Consider the following 19,479-nt stretch of genomic DNA (forward strand, 5'->3'; position numbering starts at 1 on the left):
AACAGAACTGGAAACACGATCTAGCCTTGTGGGAAAATTAAGACAGCAGTTGGCTGTTTCACTGGCTGGAAACCATCAGGTATTTCTCAAATGCCTCCATTCCAAATGGAGGGCACTGTGACCGACTATGGCCACTTCTTGGATAGAAGAAAGAATTGCAAAGGAAATTAGCTGAAATACAGTCCTTCCTACCATCAGGTTTATTTCCCTGACTCTCTATATTTAGGATATATGACATCACTCACCTCTCCCTCAGTAACATCCACAAGCTACACATCAGTACAGTTCTTAGTCCCACCAATCAACACTGTGTGGTCTCTTCTGATGAAGAACTCCCCAATTCATAAATAGAAATGGCCAATTCCATCTCTACTTTCCATGACCCGGCTCTTAGTTAAAATGAAGTTATCCTCCTACTTCACGGAGAAAATGGAAGCCTTGCCAACCATTTCCTAACAGCAATCACACGGGATGTGCACTGACATACAATATTCCCCTCTACAGTGAGAATGGATGCTGTTTTGTTATTATTAATGAGGATAATGCCTCTACCTGTGCTTTTGACCCCTAGAACATCTTAATGTATACACTACAACATATTTCATTGGTGTATTATATTAAATATATCCAGGTTATCTCATCCTGCTTCTCTGTAATGCTCTCCTATGTGTATTCGATGTAAACCATGATGCATATCCGTCTCCTCCAACCATGTTATCTAATAGGACCCTCTGCTCCTGGAGAAGAAAACTGTGAGAACCATACTCCCAGTTCCCTTTCCAACCCTCTTTTCTCTATCCTCCTCTCACTTGTTCTTAGGAAAGAAGGAATAAGTTACTTTATTGGAGATCTAGAAAAAGACATTCTACTCTATGGTTCTCACTCTTTTATTTCCCTGTTCAAATTCTAAAAGCAGATGCATTCTAAAACACATTAGAATAAACTTAACACATTCACAGGCTAGATGGTTTAATATTGCTAAGATTTGTCTTAAATTAATCTATAGATTTCTTTCATATTTTACCAAAATACAAGTTGGCCTTTCCTATACAAATTCAAACCCAAATTTACACAGATACACAGAGGAAGATACCAGCTTGACAACAAGAAGCTAGAGTATACCGTTCTAAATTTGGAAGTTGGAGGAATTACGCATATCTGAAGCCTAACAAAGAGCTACAGTAATTGAGATGGTGTATCAGCACAGTGTACCAGATGTCTGCAGGTAATAGGGAGTAAATAATAAATATATCTAAAAATAGATAAATGCAACAGAACTAAAAGATAGAAATAAAATTTTACATGTAGGGATGACTGGTTTTTCAGTTGGTGAGTGTCAAGGCAGCAAAACTTGAAGAAGAGGAAGCCCTCTGACAAATGGTTCCTGGAAGAACTAGTTGCAGGCACAGTACATATAAAAATTTAGTCCACATTGTACTAGAGAACTGAGGGTAATAGGGGGTAAATAATAAATAAAAGCATAGGTATAATACAGGTAATCTAAAATAAGTTTTTATTATACTATGATATTCTTTTAAAGATGACAGGAGTATGCTCAGTAAACATGGGTAGTGATTAACCATCCACACCTGTCAAACTAAAGCATGAGTCATATATTTGATGTGTTAGTCTTTATCAAAACTAAAAACATTTGTGCTACAAAAGGAACCATCTATAAAGTGGTTTATATGTTAGGATATGTTTTCAAATCAAATATGTTGTTCCAGTTTGCTTTCTGGTAGGGTGATAAAGCACCATGACCAAAAACAACTTGGAGAGGGGCGGGCTTGTATCATATTACATGTCCCATCCTTGAGGCGGAGCCATGATAAAAACTCAAATGGGACAGGAACTCAAGTGGCATAGGAATTCCCGCTAAGCAGGAACTTGAAGTAGAAACCACAGTGGAATTCTGCTTACTGCTCTTTTCAGCTAGCATTTTAATAAAGTCTAGGTCCTCCTGCTCAAGTCCACTTAGTCTACAGTGGGCTGGGCCCTCCCTACATCAATTAGCAATCAAGAAAATGTCCCACTGCTATGTCCACAGGCCGATCTAATATAAGAAGGTTTTCAATCCTACTTCCCTCCTTCCGTTTGTGTCAAGATGACCACCAAGATTAGCCAACATGCATGTGATAAAAAATGTCTAGGAAATATGAGAAAGAACCACATTCAACTAAACAGTAAAGACGAACAGAGAATCCAGTTTAAAAGTGGGCTAAGGACCTGAATAGTTGTCCAATACAGTTACCAAAAATATCAACAAACACACAAAACTTGTTTTAACATTACAGTCTTGAAAATCAAAATCAAAATCTCAATGAGATGTCACATTACACCCACTCTGGAAAAAAACAAAAAGCAAACAAACAAACAAACAAACAAACAAAAAACAGAAGACAAGGAGGAGAAAGTAGAGGAAGGAAAAGTTTTGTTGACCAATAACATAAATGAGGACATGCAGTAATTAGAGTCTTACACATTAATGGTGGGAATGTAAAATAATGCTGCCATATTGGAAAACCATATCAGCCCAAGACCTTAAATGAAGGCATACCACATGAGCCAGAAATTCCATTCCCAGGTACGTAGCCTAGGAAATGTTCACACAATATGGATGTCAATGCTTAGAGCAACATATTATATTCATAACGTTCACAATAGCCAAAAAGTAGGAACAACAATGTTCAGCAGTGAATGAGGAGAACAGAGCATATCCACACCGTGGACAATTATTTGCCAGTAAAAAGTGGTGACAAAAGATAAACAGGCTTCAAAAGTGTTCTGTTATATGAAAGAAGAGAGTCACAGCTGCCACATGTTGTAGGGCTCGATTCGTATGAAATATTCACAACCATAACATCTCTGGAACAAAAATCATAGCTTCTTGGTAATTATGCTGGAGTCTGCTGGAGCTTTGATATTTCTGTCCGAGCAAGTGAGATTTGTAGCACATTCCTGCCTATCTTCAAAGCCAGGAAAACTAAATCTCACCATCAATAATCCCATCTCTTCCCACAACCCAGACAGAAAGTTTCCTCTTGGCAATGTGGGACTGGGGAGATGGCCCAGCAGCTCTTTTTTAAAGCTCATATTGTTCTTGTGGAGGACCTGAGTTTAACTCCCAGCACCCTCACCAGAAAGCTCACAACTTTCTGTAACAGCAGCTCCAGGTGATGGAGACACCAGAAAGGACACATACCCAGACACGTACACATAACTGAAAATAAAATAAGTATTTTCAAAGTCACTTGGGGTTGGAAATGGATGGCCGAGAGAAGTGAATAGCATGCTTGTCATGCAAGCGTGAAACTCTGAATTTGGATCCCCAGGATCCATTTATAGCCAATATGGTCATATATTTGTTATCTCCGCATTCCTACAGAAAGATAGGAGGCAGAGACAAGGAGATACCTAAAAGCTCATGGGCCAGGTATCCTGGCATACACATTGACCAACAACAAGAGACTCTATCTCAAACAAGATGGAGAACAAGAACCAAAATCAAAGGCTGCCTTGTGGCCTATACACAGATACCATGCTGCATGCACCTGTATGCACAAACATAACATACCAACACACAGCCATCCCACACCCACTCCACTCAGAGAGAGGGTAAAATGAATGAACAAATAAATAATCTCCTGTTGGCCATGAATGGTGGTCCAGACCTATAATTCCGTCAAGCGACTCTGAAAGATTGAGACAATCTGAGACAGCCTGAGCTACGTAAGGAAATCAGCCCAAGAAAACTCCACATGATGAGATGGGGCACACCCAATGGCTTGTCTGGTTTTCTAGCTCTCTGTTTCAGAGTTTATTGCCTTCATCATGAGAAAAGAGATTACTAGAGAAGCTGAGAGCAGAATTTCTTTTTATCTTCTGGATGTATCTTATGCCTCTCACTGTTTTTTGTTTTGTTTTGTTTACCTCATCCTTACAGCAATTGCTTTGCTGGAGGCCTCTATCATAGTTCACTGATATTACTGTAATGATTGTTTTCCATATTTTCTATTCTACTTCACTTTCTTTGAGGCCCAAAGGCACATTTCCTTCCTCAGATTAAACACACACTTTGCTTATGTTGCTATTGGGATAAAACGTCTTGAATTTCATATGCACTGGGCCATGTCTGAACCATTGTTCCTCTGACCCTTTACAGGTCAGAGCCCTGGGAGAACTGCTTCTGCTCCGGGTGATCCCTCTTCCCCATGAATCTGTGGCTGGGAGTGTCCATAAAGATGACAAGTCTCAGGTGAAACTTGTCTTCCCAGCTCCACTCCAAGAAAGACACATTAACATTGTGCACATCCTTGGCATCTTGTTCCTTCCATTCAGAGCACAGATGACAATTAAACATGCCATTTTCTAGGCTCATGGATTAAATGAAGTTGTGTACATTTTACATTTACATATATATGTGTTTATCTGTGTGTATCTGGGTCTGTATGTGGGTGTGTGAGCCACTGGTGTGTAGAACTCAAAGAGACTAAAGACAGTATTAGATTCCTGTAACTGGAGTTATAGAAATTTGTGAGCTGCCAAAGGTGGGTGTTAGAAACTGAACCTGGATTCTCTTGAAGAGCATTAAGTGCTCTTAACCACTAAACCTTCTCTCCCGTTCTTAAAAATGCCATGTAATAATATACATAAAACAATAAATATAAGGTGTTGAATACAACAAACAAAATTCTGTTTCCTAAACTTCAAGAAGTCATGTGTATGCTCATCTTGTGGCATAGGTTTACAATGTTAAGATTAGATGTGGCTTCATGTCTACCATTAGAAAAGCAAAGGCTGATCTGTATAGAAAACAATTCTTTCTATGCCATTGCCATAGAATGAAAATGACATGCCAAGCTCTGTGGCTACACATGACAGACATTACAATCATTTCTTTTTTCCTTCCTGACTTTTTAGTACTATGTTTTAAGCCTTGTGGGCTATAAACAATATCTGGCTGTATGGTGGCTTACAACTTAATACAGTGCCCTCTGCTCACTGTCCTTTTGTCCAAAGCTCTGTAAATACTTTATATTATTTTATTCACTAGGATAGCTTATTGTGGGTACGTGATAGAGGTGATATCTGGTCAAAATGAAAGTACCAAGGAAAAAAATTACAAGGTGACCATGTGATCCTGGCCATTTTGAGACCCGAATTCACTACCACAGCAGTGTCAGTTCTGAAAGAAGAAAAGCTTTGAGTTAATTTGCCAAACTACCTCCCAAGTACCAGCCCATGGCATTATATGGCTCTAGAAATTTTCCTTCCTTCCTTTTTTCTTTCTTTCCTTCCTTCCTCCATCATTTTCTCCTTTCCTCCTCATTATTCCATTTTTATAGTTTTCTGAGACACAATCTTTTTAACCCAGACTGGCCTTGAGCTCCCTATATTCCTGCCTCGGCTGATGACAAGCACTAGAATCACAGTCAAGCCACCATGGCCAGCAATTTCTTCTCCCTACTAATTGTAAAAGTAGTAAATGCTTGCTTCGAATAATTTGACAAAACAACAAAAGGATGGGTGACTCTGAAGATTGCTCAGTCTTTAAAGTGCTTGCTGCACAAGGACCTGGACCTTAGGTTAGGTGCCTAACACCCAAACAAAAAGCAATGGATGGTAGCTTAATCTCAGCACTGGGTAGGAAGAGGTAAGAGGATGACTGGACTTCACTGGTAACCAGCCTAAACAAGCAGTGTGCTCCATGGTTCAGTGAGAGGGTTTGTCTGTAGACAAACAGAGAGTGAATGCTAAAGATCCCTAATGTCAAGCTCTAGCCTTTCTATGCATGCACTCACATTTGCATCTATATATACAAATGCAGACATCCACATCAATATACACACCACCACACTAAAATAAGAAAAGTGTGAGGGGTAAAGCAATCCCAGAAATCAAATATTTACTACTTAATGGTATTCTTAATTCAGTAATGGTTGCATGATTTCTGCATATCTGTCAACATTCTACTTGAAGACATCTTATTCCCCTTTATTTCTCACTACTGGGCTTTTTCCCCCTTTATGTAGACTTGAGAGGCAAAAGTGTCCTACCAGGGAAAAGACATGGACTTCAGTATAACAGCCACCATAGCTCAGTCTCTGGCATTAGCTGTGTGATTTGGGAGTTAACGCATTAAAACCTTTTATGCTCTACTTCCGTATGTGTAAAATCAGCAAGTGGATGATCACAGTTCTTCTAAAAGAGTTCAAATAATCTCCTCCTCTGTTGAAAAGCATGTAGGGTGTTAGGGAGACAGCCAAGACATCCTTATTAAATCTTAGCTCTCCATCTAGAACAACACAAATGAGTAAACTCTCTCTCTCTCTCTCTCTCTCTCTCTCTCTCTCTCTCTCTCTCTCTCTCTCTCTCTCCCCCTCTTGTGTGTGTGTGTGTGTGTGTTACTTATAACAAGAAGCAAGAAGGTAGGCAAAGAGAATGCACAGGGTATGAGCTACCAGGCTTGGCACCAAGTTTTTCCAAGAGGGAAGACAGGCTTTTTTCCCAAGCCAAGCTTACAAATCCCCAAGTGTATCGCAAACTATAAAACATTCCATGTTAACACAGCATTCAGACCGAAGATTGTTAGGTTCTCAAGCAACGTTATAGACTTACTCCACAAGAAGACGTATGCAGAGCAAGTAGGGCTGTGTAATCTTAAATTACAGTGAATTAAATGGGAGCCTTTGAGGGATGATTATGTCCATCCATAGTATCTGCAGGGCCCTCTTGCCAGCTTACATACTGCTGCCACAATCAGAGGGAAGAATCATGGATCCTTCCATACAGCCTTGCCAATTCCCTTTCGGAGGAGGAAGCTGATTATTCAGCTTGGAAATGCACCCAGATTCCTTGCTTCTCTTTCTGCCTACTTTCCTCCCCTCCTTCTGATCGTTCTGCTTATAGAAGCTCTGCCAAGGGATAGAAAGGAACACGTTCAGGAAGTATTGAGTCAGCGTTTCATTGTTTTCTCGAAGCACAGATAAAAGTAATTTGGAAGACTATATTCCAAGACCATACTTCACTCCTGATTATGCAAATGACATATCAATCACAGCCCCAGTAAGATTATCTTGTTTTCTACACCAATCTTTGATTCTTTCAGAGTAGACAATCAAGGTCTAACCATCTCCTTTTCCGCTCATTACCATGAACAAATTAAATCTGGATGAAACAAAACTCTCCAAAGGTTTGATGTTTATTTTCTGCTCCCCACATTGGATCCAAAATTGTTTAGAAGGAAATAATAAAGTGAATTCAATCTTTGAACTGATGAGAACATGTTGAACAACTCGAGCCCCTTCCATTGTATGACAAGTCAACAGTAGATATAGGGAACTTTTCTGCCTTGTGACTAGATTGTGTGGAAAAGATAGATGTAGAAGAAAAATAAGAATACCATTCTCTAGCCACTAAACCTTCTGCAATATTTATTTTACTGTGGAGATTTTTTTTCCTCTGTTAGCCTCAGCTTGAGGTCATTTTATGCCCTAAAGCACATCACAGGATGCCCTCAAGCATATCTTGGGAATCAGAAGTGAATCTTTAAATCACCTAATTTCACATCTCAGCAGCCATGGTTTGGTCAATATCAGTTCTGAGAACACGCTGAGGCAGAGGTTAAAAACACAAAGACAAAACTCTGAAGTGAACGGGGAATAAATAACTTCTGGAGGAAAACTGGATAATTTTGTTGACTTTGTCTTTCATAACACTTGTTTCAAAAAAAAAAAAAAGAAAAGAAGAAGAGTCCTTTAATAACCACATGACGACTCTCTTCTTCCACCAAAGTATTTTAAAAATAATTAGGCACTGCCATTATTACATGTGAGTTGTCAAACAGAAGAGCTATGCCCCTGGAGTCTGCTTCCAGGTAATTTATCACTTCAGGTCTTTATTTGTTCAATTTGAAGATTATTGCTTTTCATATTGCCTGTGAGCCCCTGGAAGCCAAAAATGAGATCTGGGCATTGAGATTGAAGCAAGCTATCTTTATAAAATACCTTGAAAAGGCTCAAGCATGCAGATCCAACTAGAGACATAATATATTTTTATTTTATTTCATAAAATTGTAGAAGAATGTACTTGGCCACTGGAGAGTGGCAAAATTGCTTTGTGATCTTCATCAAGTAAATTAGGTCTGGACTTTTGTTCTGCAACAAGAAAAAAATGGATTTAGAAATACTATCACTTCATCAGCTTTTTGTGAAGGATAAAGAAGGTCTCATGTGTAAACTGTCCAGAATATTGCTTGTCATATAAGAGATAGTCAAATATTAATTCTCTTTATGAGCAAACTTGAAAAGTTAGTCAAATATTATGAGCAGGATGACCCTATATGAAAACAAAATATTCCCCAAAGTGTCCAAAAAAAAAAAAAAAGCGCTAATTCTGAATAGTTGGTCTGCCTTTGGGTTTGGATTGGAGGTCTTGCTGTAACACAAAAATCATTAGGCTAGGCATTGACAATTTCCTTCTGGATTGTAGCAACCAGGGCTTCATCTTTGCTACCTGTTCCATCACCAAGTGATTAGTCAAAGCAAATCATGATAATTCCATATCTATTGTCATTCTGGGTACAGGATTTGATAATTCTAGACAGGGAATTATGAAGCAAACTTAGACAACATGATATGTGTTAAAATATCATCATAGAGGGTAGGGCTAATGGCTAGGTAGGTGAAATGATTCCTGTATATGCATGACGACTTGAATTCAGATCCTGACCAGCCATGTAAAAAGCCAATTGGGGTTATGCATGTCTGTAACCTAGACTTGAGAGAAGTGGATCCTTGGAATTCTCTGGCTGCCCAAGCCAACAAAAACTGCAAGTGCCAGATTCAGTGACGAGACTGTGTCTCAAACTTTTAAGGTGGAGACACAATTGAGAAAGACACCAGGAGATCAATCCCTGACCTCTGCACACACATCACATTTGCAAACACACACATGCACATGCTCACACACATCAGACAGACAGTCGAACAGACAGACAGGCAGGCAAACCAAGAGATTACATTATAATAGGACTCCCTCACTCCTGGCCTTAGTCACTGGGGTACATGATGAACTGAGATACAGTGGTTATTTTTTTCAACAACCATGAGAATGAAATAAAAACTGGTCGGATAACAGAAGGCACTTCCTAATGAAACCATTAAAGTGATGAAACAATCAGTCCTGAACTACATAGTGAAACTGTGTTTTGTAAGTGTGAATTTAGGAATAAGCTGAGGGCAGGGGCTGGGCTATAACAATTACTTGGTGGTTAAGAGCTCTTGGTGCTCCCGCACAGGAGCTGAGTTCAGTGCCTAGTACCTACATGGCAACTCACAGTCATCCTTGTACAAGTCCCAGAGAGACCAGTGCTCTCTTCTGACATCCCCAGGTACCAGGCACATATCTGGTGTGCAGATGATGATCAATCAATACACCACAGCCCCTTCTCTTCATCAAAATTGTTCAGTACCTGACCCCATAACACACCAAATCCACTTAATCTTTCCACAAGACACCACCAACAATGGTGGGGATATGTAGAAAAGAGCTGAACCCAACCACAGTCTAGAGTCAACCACACCTCGGGCTATGTGCAGACTGAAATTGGCTAACCCCGAATCAGTAGGTGAAAGACTGAGAATCAATGTCTGTTCTCATAACACATTAAGTTTGACATGTTTTCTTGACAGTATGTATGAGATAGGAGTTAATTGACTAGCACATTTCCCATGTTGTTTTCATATCCTCAACATGAGCATACCACTTTCTTAATTTCATCAAATCCACCTTGTGTCTTCAGTGACACAAATCTTTTTTTTTAATTAGATATTTTCTTTATTTACATTTCAAATGTTATCCCCTTTCCTAGTTTCCCCTCCCCAAACCCCCTATCCTCTCCCCCCTTCCCCTGCTCACCAACTCACCCACATCCACTTCCTAGCCCTAGCATTCTCCTATACTGGGGCATATAACCTTCATAGGACCAAGGGCCTCTCCTCCCATTGATGACCTACAAGGCCATCCTCTGCTATACATGCAGCTAGAGCCATGAGTCCCACCATATGCACTCTTTGGTTGGTGGTTTAGTCCCTGGGATCTTTGGGGGTACTGGTTAATTCATATTATTGTTCCTCCTATGGGGCTGCAAACCCCTTCAGCTCCTTGGGTACTTTCTCTAGCTCCTTCATTGGGGACCCTGTGCTCAGTCCAATAGATATCTGTGAGCATCCACTTCTGTATTTGTCAGGCACTGGCATAACCTCTCAGGAGACAGCTATATTAGTCTCCTGTCAGCAAGTACTTGTTGACATCCACAATAGTGCCTGGGATTGGTGACTCTGTATGGGATGGATCCCCAGGTGGGGCAATCTCTGGATGGTCATTCCTTCAGTCTCTGTTCCACGCTTTGTCTCTGTAACTCCTTCCATGGGTATTTTGTTCCCCATTCTAAGGACTGAAATATCCATGCTTTGGTCTTCCTTCTTCTTGAGTTTCATGTGGTTTGTGGCCTGTATCTTCATCTCATCTCCAATATTAACAGAGACTTCATTGTGAATATTCGTCGTATTTCTCTATGTCTTCCCACTCATCCTTGAAGACTATTTATGTGCTAGAAACAACAACAGAAAAGGAACTCACCCCCAAAGAGTTTGTAGCCTAATAGGGACAAACATGAACAATTAAAACCGGACATGAGTGTCCTTTCTTCAAAAGTAGTCTTAGCTTTTTAATTAAATCCAAAGCTGTCATGTGGGGCAAGATTTATTTTATTATTTCTGGATTCCATTGTAGCACTAAGCACAGTGATTTGTCCAGAGCAAATGTTCAATGAACAAGTAACTTGTTTTTTTGTTCATTGACCAGTACTTTACAGTGTCACTTTGCTGTGTCTAGTAACTGAATATTTGGTCAGTTGTTCCCTATAAAATATGTTCACACTATGCAGGCATTGTTTAAGAGCCTGGGTGGTTAATAGCTGTCAAAAACATAGACAGGCATATAATTACATTAGCATGTATTATACTTTACCAAGATATGAAAGAGGACTGTGGGACTAAAAAAGGGTGACCAATTTTATTTCAGGAAGTAACTTTATAATTTTATAAGTAGAATTGTGACTTTAAAAACATGGAAACATTTTCCCAGGCAAGAAACAAAGTGGAGACCTCCTCTAGGTTCTAAGACTATTATGCACCAAAGTACAGAGGTACAAAGAAGTCGATGGCTTTGGAAATTAGCAAACTGTTTGGCACAGGTAGAGTTTACTCTGAGTTTACTCTCGTTGAGTGATAAAAGATGAGACTACTGCCGAAGTGAACTGAGAAGACCCTTGCATATCCAAGTAATGAACTAAAGTTCATGAAACTCAGAAAAGCAAATACGTGGTTCTTGGCATAAAAAAAAAATTGCGGGGTATGTTTTATATATTTAGGGTCATTGCCATTTTACAATGTCGTGACTGAAATAGTAAAAGATAATTCAGTTATAGAAAGACCTGTTAAGAAACTTACACTGGACCGATAAATGTCCTAAATGATTAAAAACAAGCTACAATAGTAAGGTTACCAGACAGACATTTGCACAGTAGAAGAAGGCAGAATGCAAAAGAGTCAGGGTGTTGGAAAGTGCACTGTGCCTAAATCATAGACTAGTTGAAGTGCCACCCACAAGGGCAGGTTCCAAGTGGAAAGATCCCATCTGTTTCACTGATTAGTCAGCACTGTCATGTAAAATATAGTACCCTTATGAACTAGGGACTACACTCTAAAAATGGGGAGAAATTTACTTCATGAAATTGTTTTGAGTTTAAATAAAATTAAGGCACACAAAACTATCAAACTTGCTGCCTGGCACATCAGCATTACTCCATGGAAAGACGTAAAAGGTTATGAATGGAAGTGAGTGGGGTTCACACACAGTTGACTATGTTACCTGCTATAACAGGTTTGAAAGTGAAGAGGTATGAACCTCATGGCTTCATATGTCTTCGCCAGAAATTGTAGAACCTTTTAGCCATCTGCCTAGCTGGCAGATACAGGACCAGAGGGACAGGAATTGAGAGTTAAAGCCTGGCCCTTCTGGTCTGAATCCTCTATCTTGTTATCTATGGAGATGTAGAAAGCATTGCTGCAAGCTTCTGGAACCATGGACAGAGCCCTAGCTCTTCCTGATACATATTTATTGTAGTCATTCAAAGCATGAGTCAAAAATGAATTCTACTACCATCGCATCTTTTGGGTACTCCTTCAGTCAAAAGAAGAGTCACACAGGATACAGGTATAAATAGTGCTATAATTATTGTAATAATCTTAAACATGTGGCTCATAGGCCATTGGAATTAGAATGTGGAAGACTTAGGTGGTTGACATGAGGAATCCCTAGAGTACAACAAGCAGAGCAAAATGGGAGCTTTTGTGAGAACACAGAAACAGAATGCTAACAGAAATGTAGACAGTAAAGTCTCGGTTTATGAAGTATCAGAGTATGTAAAACAAAGACTTAAGAACTATGTTACATGAAGTTCAGTTGTATTCTCCAGAAAAGAATCTGGATCTTTTTGTGTATGTTCTGAAATTGTGAATGAGGCTTGATTTTAAAATAATAGATTATTTCATTTGGTGGAGGAATTTCAAGACTGTCTATTATTTGATCTGTGGCATTTTTTTTTAAATTGGGTATTTATTTCATTTACATTTCCAATGCTAACCCAAAAGTCCCCCACACACTCCCCCACCCACTCCCACTTCTTGGCCCTGTCATTCCCCAGTACTGAGGCATATAAAGTTTGCACGACCAATGGGCCTCTCTTTCCACTGATGGCTGACTAGGCCATTTTCTGATTCATATGCAGCTAGAGACACGAGCTGGAGGAGCTGTGGCATTGTTTGTGCTGCTTTTAGTCTGCTGTTTACTTGGTTGTTTGATCGGTTAGTTAGTTGGTTTGTTTTTGTTTTTTTTTTTGTTTTGTTTTGTTTTTTTAATGATGGAGAGTAGGAAGTAGAACAGAAAGCTGTAAAATATGTGCTGTTTGGCAAGGAAATGAATTAAATGAAGTTAAAGTTGGGAACAGATAAGATATGGACAAATCAGCTACAATCTCTTTTCTGATCAAAGGCTATATTGCTTAAAAATACAAATTCTCTTAAAGGAGAGTGGCTGAAAGGAGAGTACCTAAGAAATTAAGAGTTTACAGCACACCTTGCTTGAACAGAACTTTCTAGAGATATGTTTTCAAATTCAGCTTCACAATCATACCTCCTACCCTGCTGTAGGCAGGAACAAGGAGGGCAAGCTACATCCCGAGCTGGCAGCAGAACCTGGCATTGACCATATGGTACTGATTTTTTGCAGGCATGCAGAACACAAGAGTTACAGGCTCATGGAGCCTTGTGCCAAGGATTTAGAAAATTGCTGAAGGCCAGAACATATGTAAGGTGATTGGATTTGCTGAAGAGAAGTCCTGAGAGACCTATGTGTGAAGCTGTGAATGTGAAGACTAACTTGCGATGGAGATTGCAAGATGTTTAGAGATGCCAGGATGCATAACATCTGCCAAACAGATCTGTGGGCACTAAGTTAAAGATGGCTTAAGAGAGCCCATGTGTAATGTAGGTGGTAGAGCTGCCGGGGTGAGACCACCCAAGCTCACCAGTGCTGAGATGATGTCACCACAAGTCCCAGATGTCATGAGCTACAAGGTTTGGTTTTGCCTTGCTAGTTTTCATTCTTGCTTTGGCTTGATCACATCTTCTTAAGCCTGTTTAAGAAACAGAAGGTTTTATTCATGCCTCTGCATGTTGGAAATATACAACTGCATTTTCACATTTTCAAAAATATATTACAGGGACTCATAAACAAGAGATTGCAATGAATTCCAGAAGAGACTTTGGATTTTGAAGGCTTCAGATAGTTAAGACTACTGGACTTCTTGAAATACTAAATATGTTTTATATTATGGGATACATTATGGGAATATATTTTATATTATGGGATGACCATGGCCCATAGTTCTGTGCTTCCCTATCTGTTAAGCTGTACAGGCAATGCTGTAAGCTCCCATCACCATGGACAGAGCCAAGGTATCGTCATTCATGACACCATCTTAAACTATTATCTGAAAATAAACTCATGTTTTCTTTCAGATATTCTGGTAGCAGCAGCATCAACAAGAACAAGAAAAAACAGAGCATCCCTAAACCTTCATGGTCCTCATTCTCTTACAAGTGAAATGAGGAAAAGGGGCCCACCTCAGCAAATTGTTGGGAAGGTTAAACACGAAACTACATATAATCCACACACCCTGCTGATCTGTAGTAGGAGTTAAATGCATAGTACATGATAGAATGAGTTTATTCAACTGAACTAACACCATCCCATTTAAAGAAAATGCTTAACCCTCTTTATAAATACTGCACAGATACAAAAGAGATATTATCATACAGTTCATTCTTCAATACTATTAAAAATAATAGTATGTCTTTGATTCACTTGTATTGAAACTAGATACTACCTTCATATTACCTCATGAACATAGAAACAGGACACACAATTAAATTCCCAGGTAGAGAATAGAGCTGCAAATTTTTTTGCCACCAAGAGGCAGTTTGTAGAAAACTTGAGAATCACATTTTTAAAAGAGCCCTTTTCTTTACTTATTATGTGCATGTATGTGTGCCTGTATGTTCAGGTGCCTATGTGTTCTGGTGTCCATATATTCAGGCACATGCAGAGGTCAGGAGACATCAGATTCTTGGAATTAGAGTTATTTATAAGTGAGTGTGATGTGAGTACCAGGATGTGTGCACCCAGGTTCTCTGCAAAAGTAGTTTGTGCTCCTAACTGATGATCCATCTCCTCAGCCTCCAGAATTACAATTTTTAAAGAATTTTAGCATTCCTTATATTACTAATTCATTCATTGATTATTTGCTTTTGAATTATCTGCCACTCTTTGAGCTTGGATAAATGTATATTACCTTGTATTTATTAGCCATTATAGATACTGATACACCAATCTTGTTTTTAATATTTAAGCCTATATAACTATCCACCCCATTTAATAAGTTGGCTACCCCTATGTTGATTTTGGTAGTTCATGCTGCCACGGTAGGCAATGTTGGTGTCTGTGGTCCATGTTACCACCAAAAGCCATGGTGTCCTTTCTCTTACCTGAAGCTGTGCTGATGTCAGGGGCCATGTTGCTGCTGGAGACCATGTTGATGTCCATGACCTGTACTGCCACTGAGGGCCATGAAGGTGTCCATGGTCTGTGGTCACACTGGAGGCCATGTTGATTCTGTGGGCTATGTTGATGCTAGAGACCATGTTGATGTACATGCCCTGTGCCTAAGGCCATGTTGATGCTCATGGCCCATGTGACCACTGAAGGCCATAGTGAATGTCCATGACCTGCCACCTGAAGCCATTATGATGCATGTAGCCCTTGCTGTAGCCAGAAACCATGTGGACATTCATGATCTGTGCTGCTGTTTACTATAAAGGGCACAGAAACTTCTTTTTCAGTGACATGGATGACTGCAGACTCACAGTTGAGAAGGAGAGACATAGAAGCCTTCTGTGACAACCTCTTTCTTCAATCCTACCAGAAAGAAAGAAAGAAAGAAAGAAAGAAAGAAAGAAAGAAAGAAAGAAAGAAAGAAAGAAAGATGAAAAAGGAAGAAAGAAAGAAGAAAGAGCAAGAAAGGAAGAAAGAACCAAAAAAAAGAAAGAATCTATACAGAAAGCCATTTTAGGTATGCTGAAGTATGGCTTTCCACAATTGATGGTTTCTGGCAAGGGTAGGGATGGAGAAGGACTCTGGTTTTCTTTACAGAGTCAAACCTGGGGGTTTGACTATGCTTTAGTATGTATATAGGCAATACAAATTGAACTTAGGTTTTTTTTCCCCCTCTTCTTTAGGTTACAAATCAGGGAGGGTTGGGGGTAGGGGGTGGACATGGGAGTACTGGGACGTGAATGTGATCATGGTGTTTAATGTGAGACTTTCAAATAATCAATAAAAATAGCATGTTAAAAATAATAAATTGGTTTCCCAACTACAGAGTACATTTCCAAATATCTCCTGAAACCAAATATGTCCATGTAATGACATTTCTTAGTCATCACCTTAAAGACACCTTCCTTGAACTCACTCGCTCCTGGTCCTCTCATAAGGCTTGTAACGTACATGGATTAGTGAGCCAGCTTAAGCAACATGGCTGAGCATGTTATCCAGAGCACATTGCTAAGGGGTAAAGCAAGATCCTGTGTTCTTCAATGATGCCGAGGAAAGTGAGCACAGTGCCAGCTCAACAGATTGCACTAATACACAAGAAGCATACATCTCTACCTATGGAAGCCAGCCATTTGGCAAGGGTCTGTATTGTAGCGTCTTAAGCATTAGCTCGAAGAATACTAACAGTTTACCTTCCTTTTCAAGAAAAGATGTTCTATGAGATCTGTATGGCAGATTTGTAAATAATACACTGATGTGTCAGGTGAACTTTGGAAATATACATTATCACATCAAGGTTGATTTCCTTGCTTGGTATGATAGATGATAGGTGGACTTTGAATGGCTAATCCTTACTGGTTAACGTTTTTATTATCATTATGTTTTGTTTATAAAGAAGTGGTAATAGTTTATATTTCTTACTAACCCTGCCAGTGACTCCTGGTTGGATAATATAAAGATGTTCCAACTTGCCTTACTTCTGGTATTGGCCATAACTATGAATTAGACATATAGGAGTTTTCAAAAGGGACTTTAAAAGGTATTATTTGCTGATTTTAACCTTGAAGTAATGTTGATATTTGTAACTGTAGTCACTAATTTGTAAATGTAGTCACCACCTAGCATTCCCAGCATCAGAGATGCCAAGTTTGTTTCTTCCCTTGGCCTTTGCAGTAACTACTGACAGCTGTTGGAGTGGAAAGAACTCTTGGCTGAGCCTCCGGAAATTTCACCGCTGGTCCTGGCCTTGACAGTTATTAAGTGTGAATTTGGACAGGTCATGTAACCTCTGTACAGAGTGATTATGAAGTTCAGAATAAGATGGGTTATGGCAAGTATTTGGGAAATAAAAAGTTTCAGATGAATATATGATAATGCATGTGTATAAAAATATGACAGTAATAACAAAGTGGCTTATATGTATATACCCATGTAATATGTATACGTGTAAACTTTGTGTGTTTGTATTCTAAGACATTATGACATACATAAAAACCTTGCATATTTAAGATTTTCTCTAAAGTACCTAAAGGTAGCTATTATAGATGAACTCATACTGCGAAGGTATACTGAGAAACATACATAATACAAGGGTTCTGTCTAGATGGTATTTAGAAGTAAGTACTTTATGGGAACTTCCTCCTCTTATTGATGGCTGGAAGCAAAGTAGAGAACAAGACTTTTTCAACACTATAATAACATGTTACTAATGATATATCGAACACCTGAGATCTCCCACCCTCTTCTCTCAAATAAAAGCTATAATCTTGAAAAACATCTTCATTTACACACACAAGATTCAGTTACATCTTACTCATTGGCCTTCCATTCCCTTGGTGAAAGTAGTTAACTGCCCAGCCCCACAGGAATTTGGAGGACATTAAGGAGACAGCAAGTTCCTACAATGGAATACTTGTCAATGGGATTTCCTCCTAAAGTCAACAGCACTCCTCCAAGCAATATTCATAGAATCTGTTTCCTTCAGTGAGTATTATTAATTGTGAGGTTAAAGGGCAGATGTCAATCATGAGAACCTAAGTTTTACACAAAGGTCTCCCCAGTCTACCATCTAAAATGATTATATATATAATATGTGTGTATATATATATGTATGTATATGTATATATAATCATATATATGTATATATTATTATACATATATACAAATTCATATTGTATTGTATATATGTGAGTGTGAGTGTGTGTGTGTGTGTGTGTGTCTCTTATTTGGAATTAATTTTCTTCTGAGATGCATATCCTCTAAGGAATCAGCTCAGACAATATCATTGTCTGAAACCATCTATCAGTCTCCTTAATCTTTATTCACAAACAGCCAGAAATAAAGCCTTGAATTCTCTGGCTTTGGTCCCAGAATGCATCAGAGCATATTTTTATTGGACAGTTTGGTATTGATAACCATTTATCATGAACTCCAAATTGCACAATAATCACTACATTAACATCTGAACTAGCACACAATGGCATCTACGGGCTTTGCCTCTTCATCCCAGTCCTTTAAAAAATGATAACATGAGAAATAAATTTGCAATCTCTTCACAAAAGGCACGGAAATGGAGAGAGCTGATCACTGAATCACATTTGCAAGTTCTAATGATGCAGTTGGTTTCATCACTCAAGTAAAGCACCATGCCAGGACTCAGCACAGCCCCAGACCTTAAGGAATGCTCACAACTGAGACGCCATTCTTTCCAGAAGTTGTAATTTCTTTATCTGTAGGTTAATATTTTCATTTTCTAGTCTTGACAAGACAACAGTTCCAGAGAGGGATTTATTAAAAGTTTGAAGCCTTAGATTACAATGAGCCACTCTTCCAGGGGAACCTCAAAAGGTGGTCTGCGATCACAGTCTGTATAGCAGACTCTGAAGGGCCTTGGCCAGTCTGGTTTTTCCTTCTTGTTTTGTTTTGAGATTAAGAGTCACACTGTGTAGCTCTGCCTGGCCTGGAACTCACCAATGGAGATCAGGCTGGCCTTGAATTCACAGAGTTCCTTCCACCCTGCTTCTGATCTGAAATACTAAAACTACAGACTAAAACCTATGCACTATGAGTCCCAGCCTGTCCCATACTCAGAATGAGAGAAAGCAGTGATCATACTCTAACAAACACCCACCCCCCTTGTCTCTTAATGTGTACTGGTGAACTCATTTTCAGTTGGAGATTCCTCATGTAGGTAGAGTAAACAAGTACAGTGCCTCCAGAATTACAGTCCCTGTAATTATAAATTACTCTTGCCCCAGGGAACAGCTACAGAAATAAACTAAACAGGGAAGAAAGAAGGAGGGAGGGAGAGGGGCAGGGGGAGGAGAGGGAGAAAGACAGGCACCACACTTCTAGTCTTGATATAGACTTCAAATATCCTTCACACTGATTGGTTTCTGGTCTCAATGTCTTTGAAGTCTTCTCCAGTCCTTATCCTTCAAAAGTTAATGTTTTCAACCTCCCCAACCCCTCATGTATGTGTGTGTGTGTGTGTGTGTGTGTGTGTGTGTGTGTGTGTGTTTGTGTGTGTGTGTGTGTGTGTGTCCTGAACAGGTATGTCCATTTAATGATACCCAGGGTAGCATCAGGAGAGAGTGCCTTCCACGTCCTCTTCTGCTCGCTGCTTCTCTTTCACATTGTTCTTCTTGTTTTTTCTAAGAGGCTAAGGGAGGTTACCTATCCTTCCATTCCTTGCCTGCAGCTTATAAGCCTTCAAATGGCTCTGTTCTAGAGAAATAGTCTACA

General features: G+C 39.4%; 1 non-coding gene across 2 annotated transcripts in view; it reads right to left on the bottom strand.

The window, feature by feature from the left end:
* Window positions 1–15,368, bottom strand: part of LOC110307003 (uncharacterized) — a 39,248-nt gene extending 23,880 nt beyond the window's left edge. The window contains exons 1-3 of one of the 2 annotated variants that reach the window (XR_015045133.1): window positions 15,171–15,368; window positions 13,652–13,759; window positions 8,097–8,156 (exon numbers count right to left, since the gene is read on the bottom strand). This is a non-coding gene — a transcript (uncharacterized LOC110307003). Of the gene's footprint in view, window positions 1–8,096; window positions 8,157–13,651; window positions 13,760–15,170 lie in introns of those variants that run through there. The other variant, XR_015045134.1, reaches the window with a different exon arrangement.
* Between the last annotated feature and the right edge of the window lie 4,111 nt (window positions 15,369–19,479).

This window comes from Mus caroli, unplaced genomic scaffold (assembly GCF_978045245.1).
Source record: "Mus caroli unplaced genomic scaffold, Mus_caroli_1 scaffold_14, whole genome shotgun sequence".
Lineage (NCBI taxonomy): Eukaryota > Metazoa > Chordata > Mammalia > Rodentia > Muridae > Mus > Mus caroli.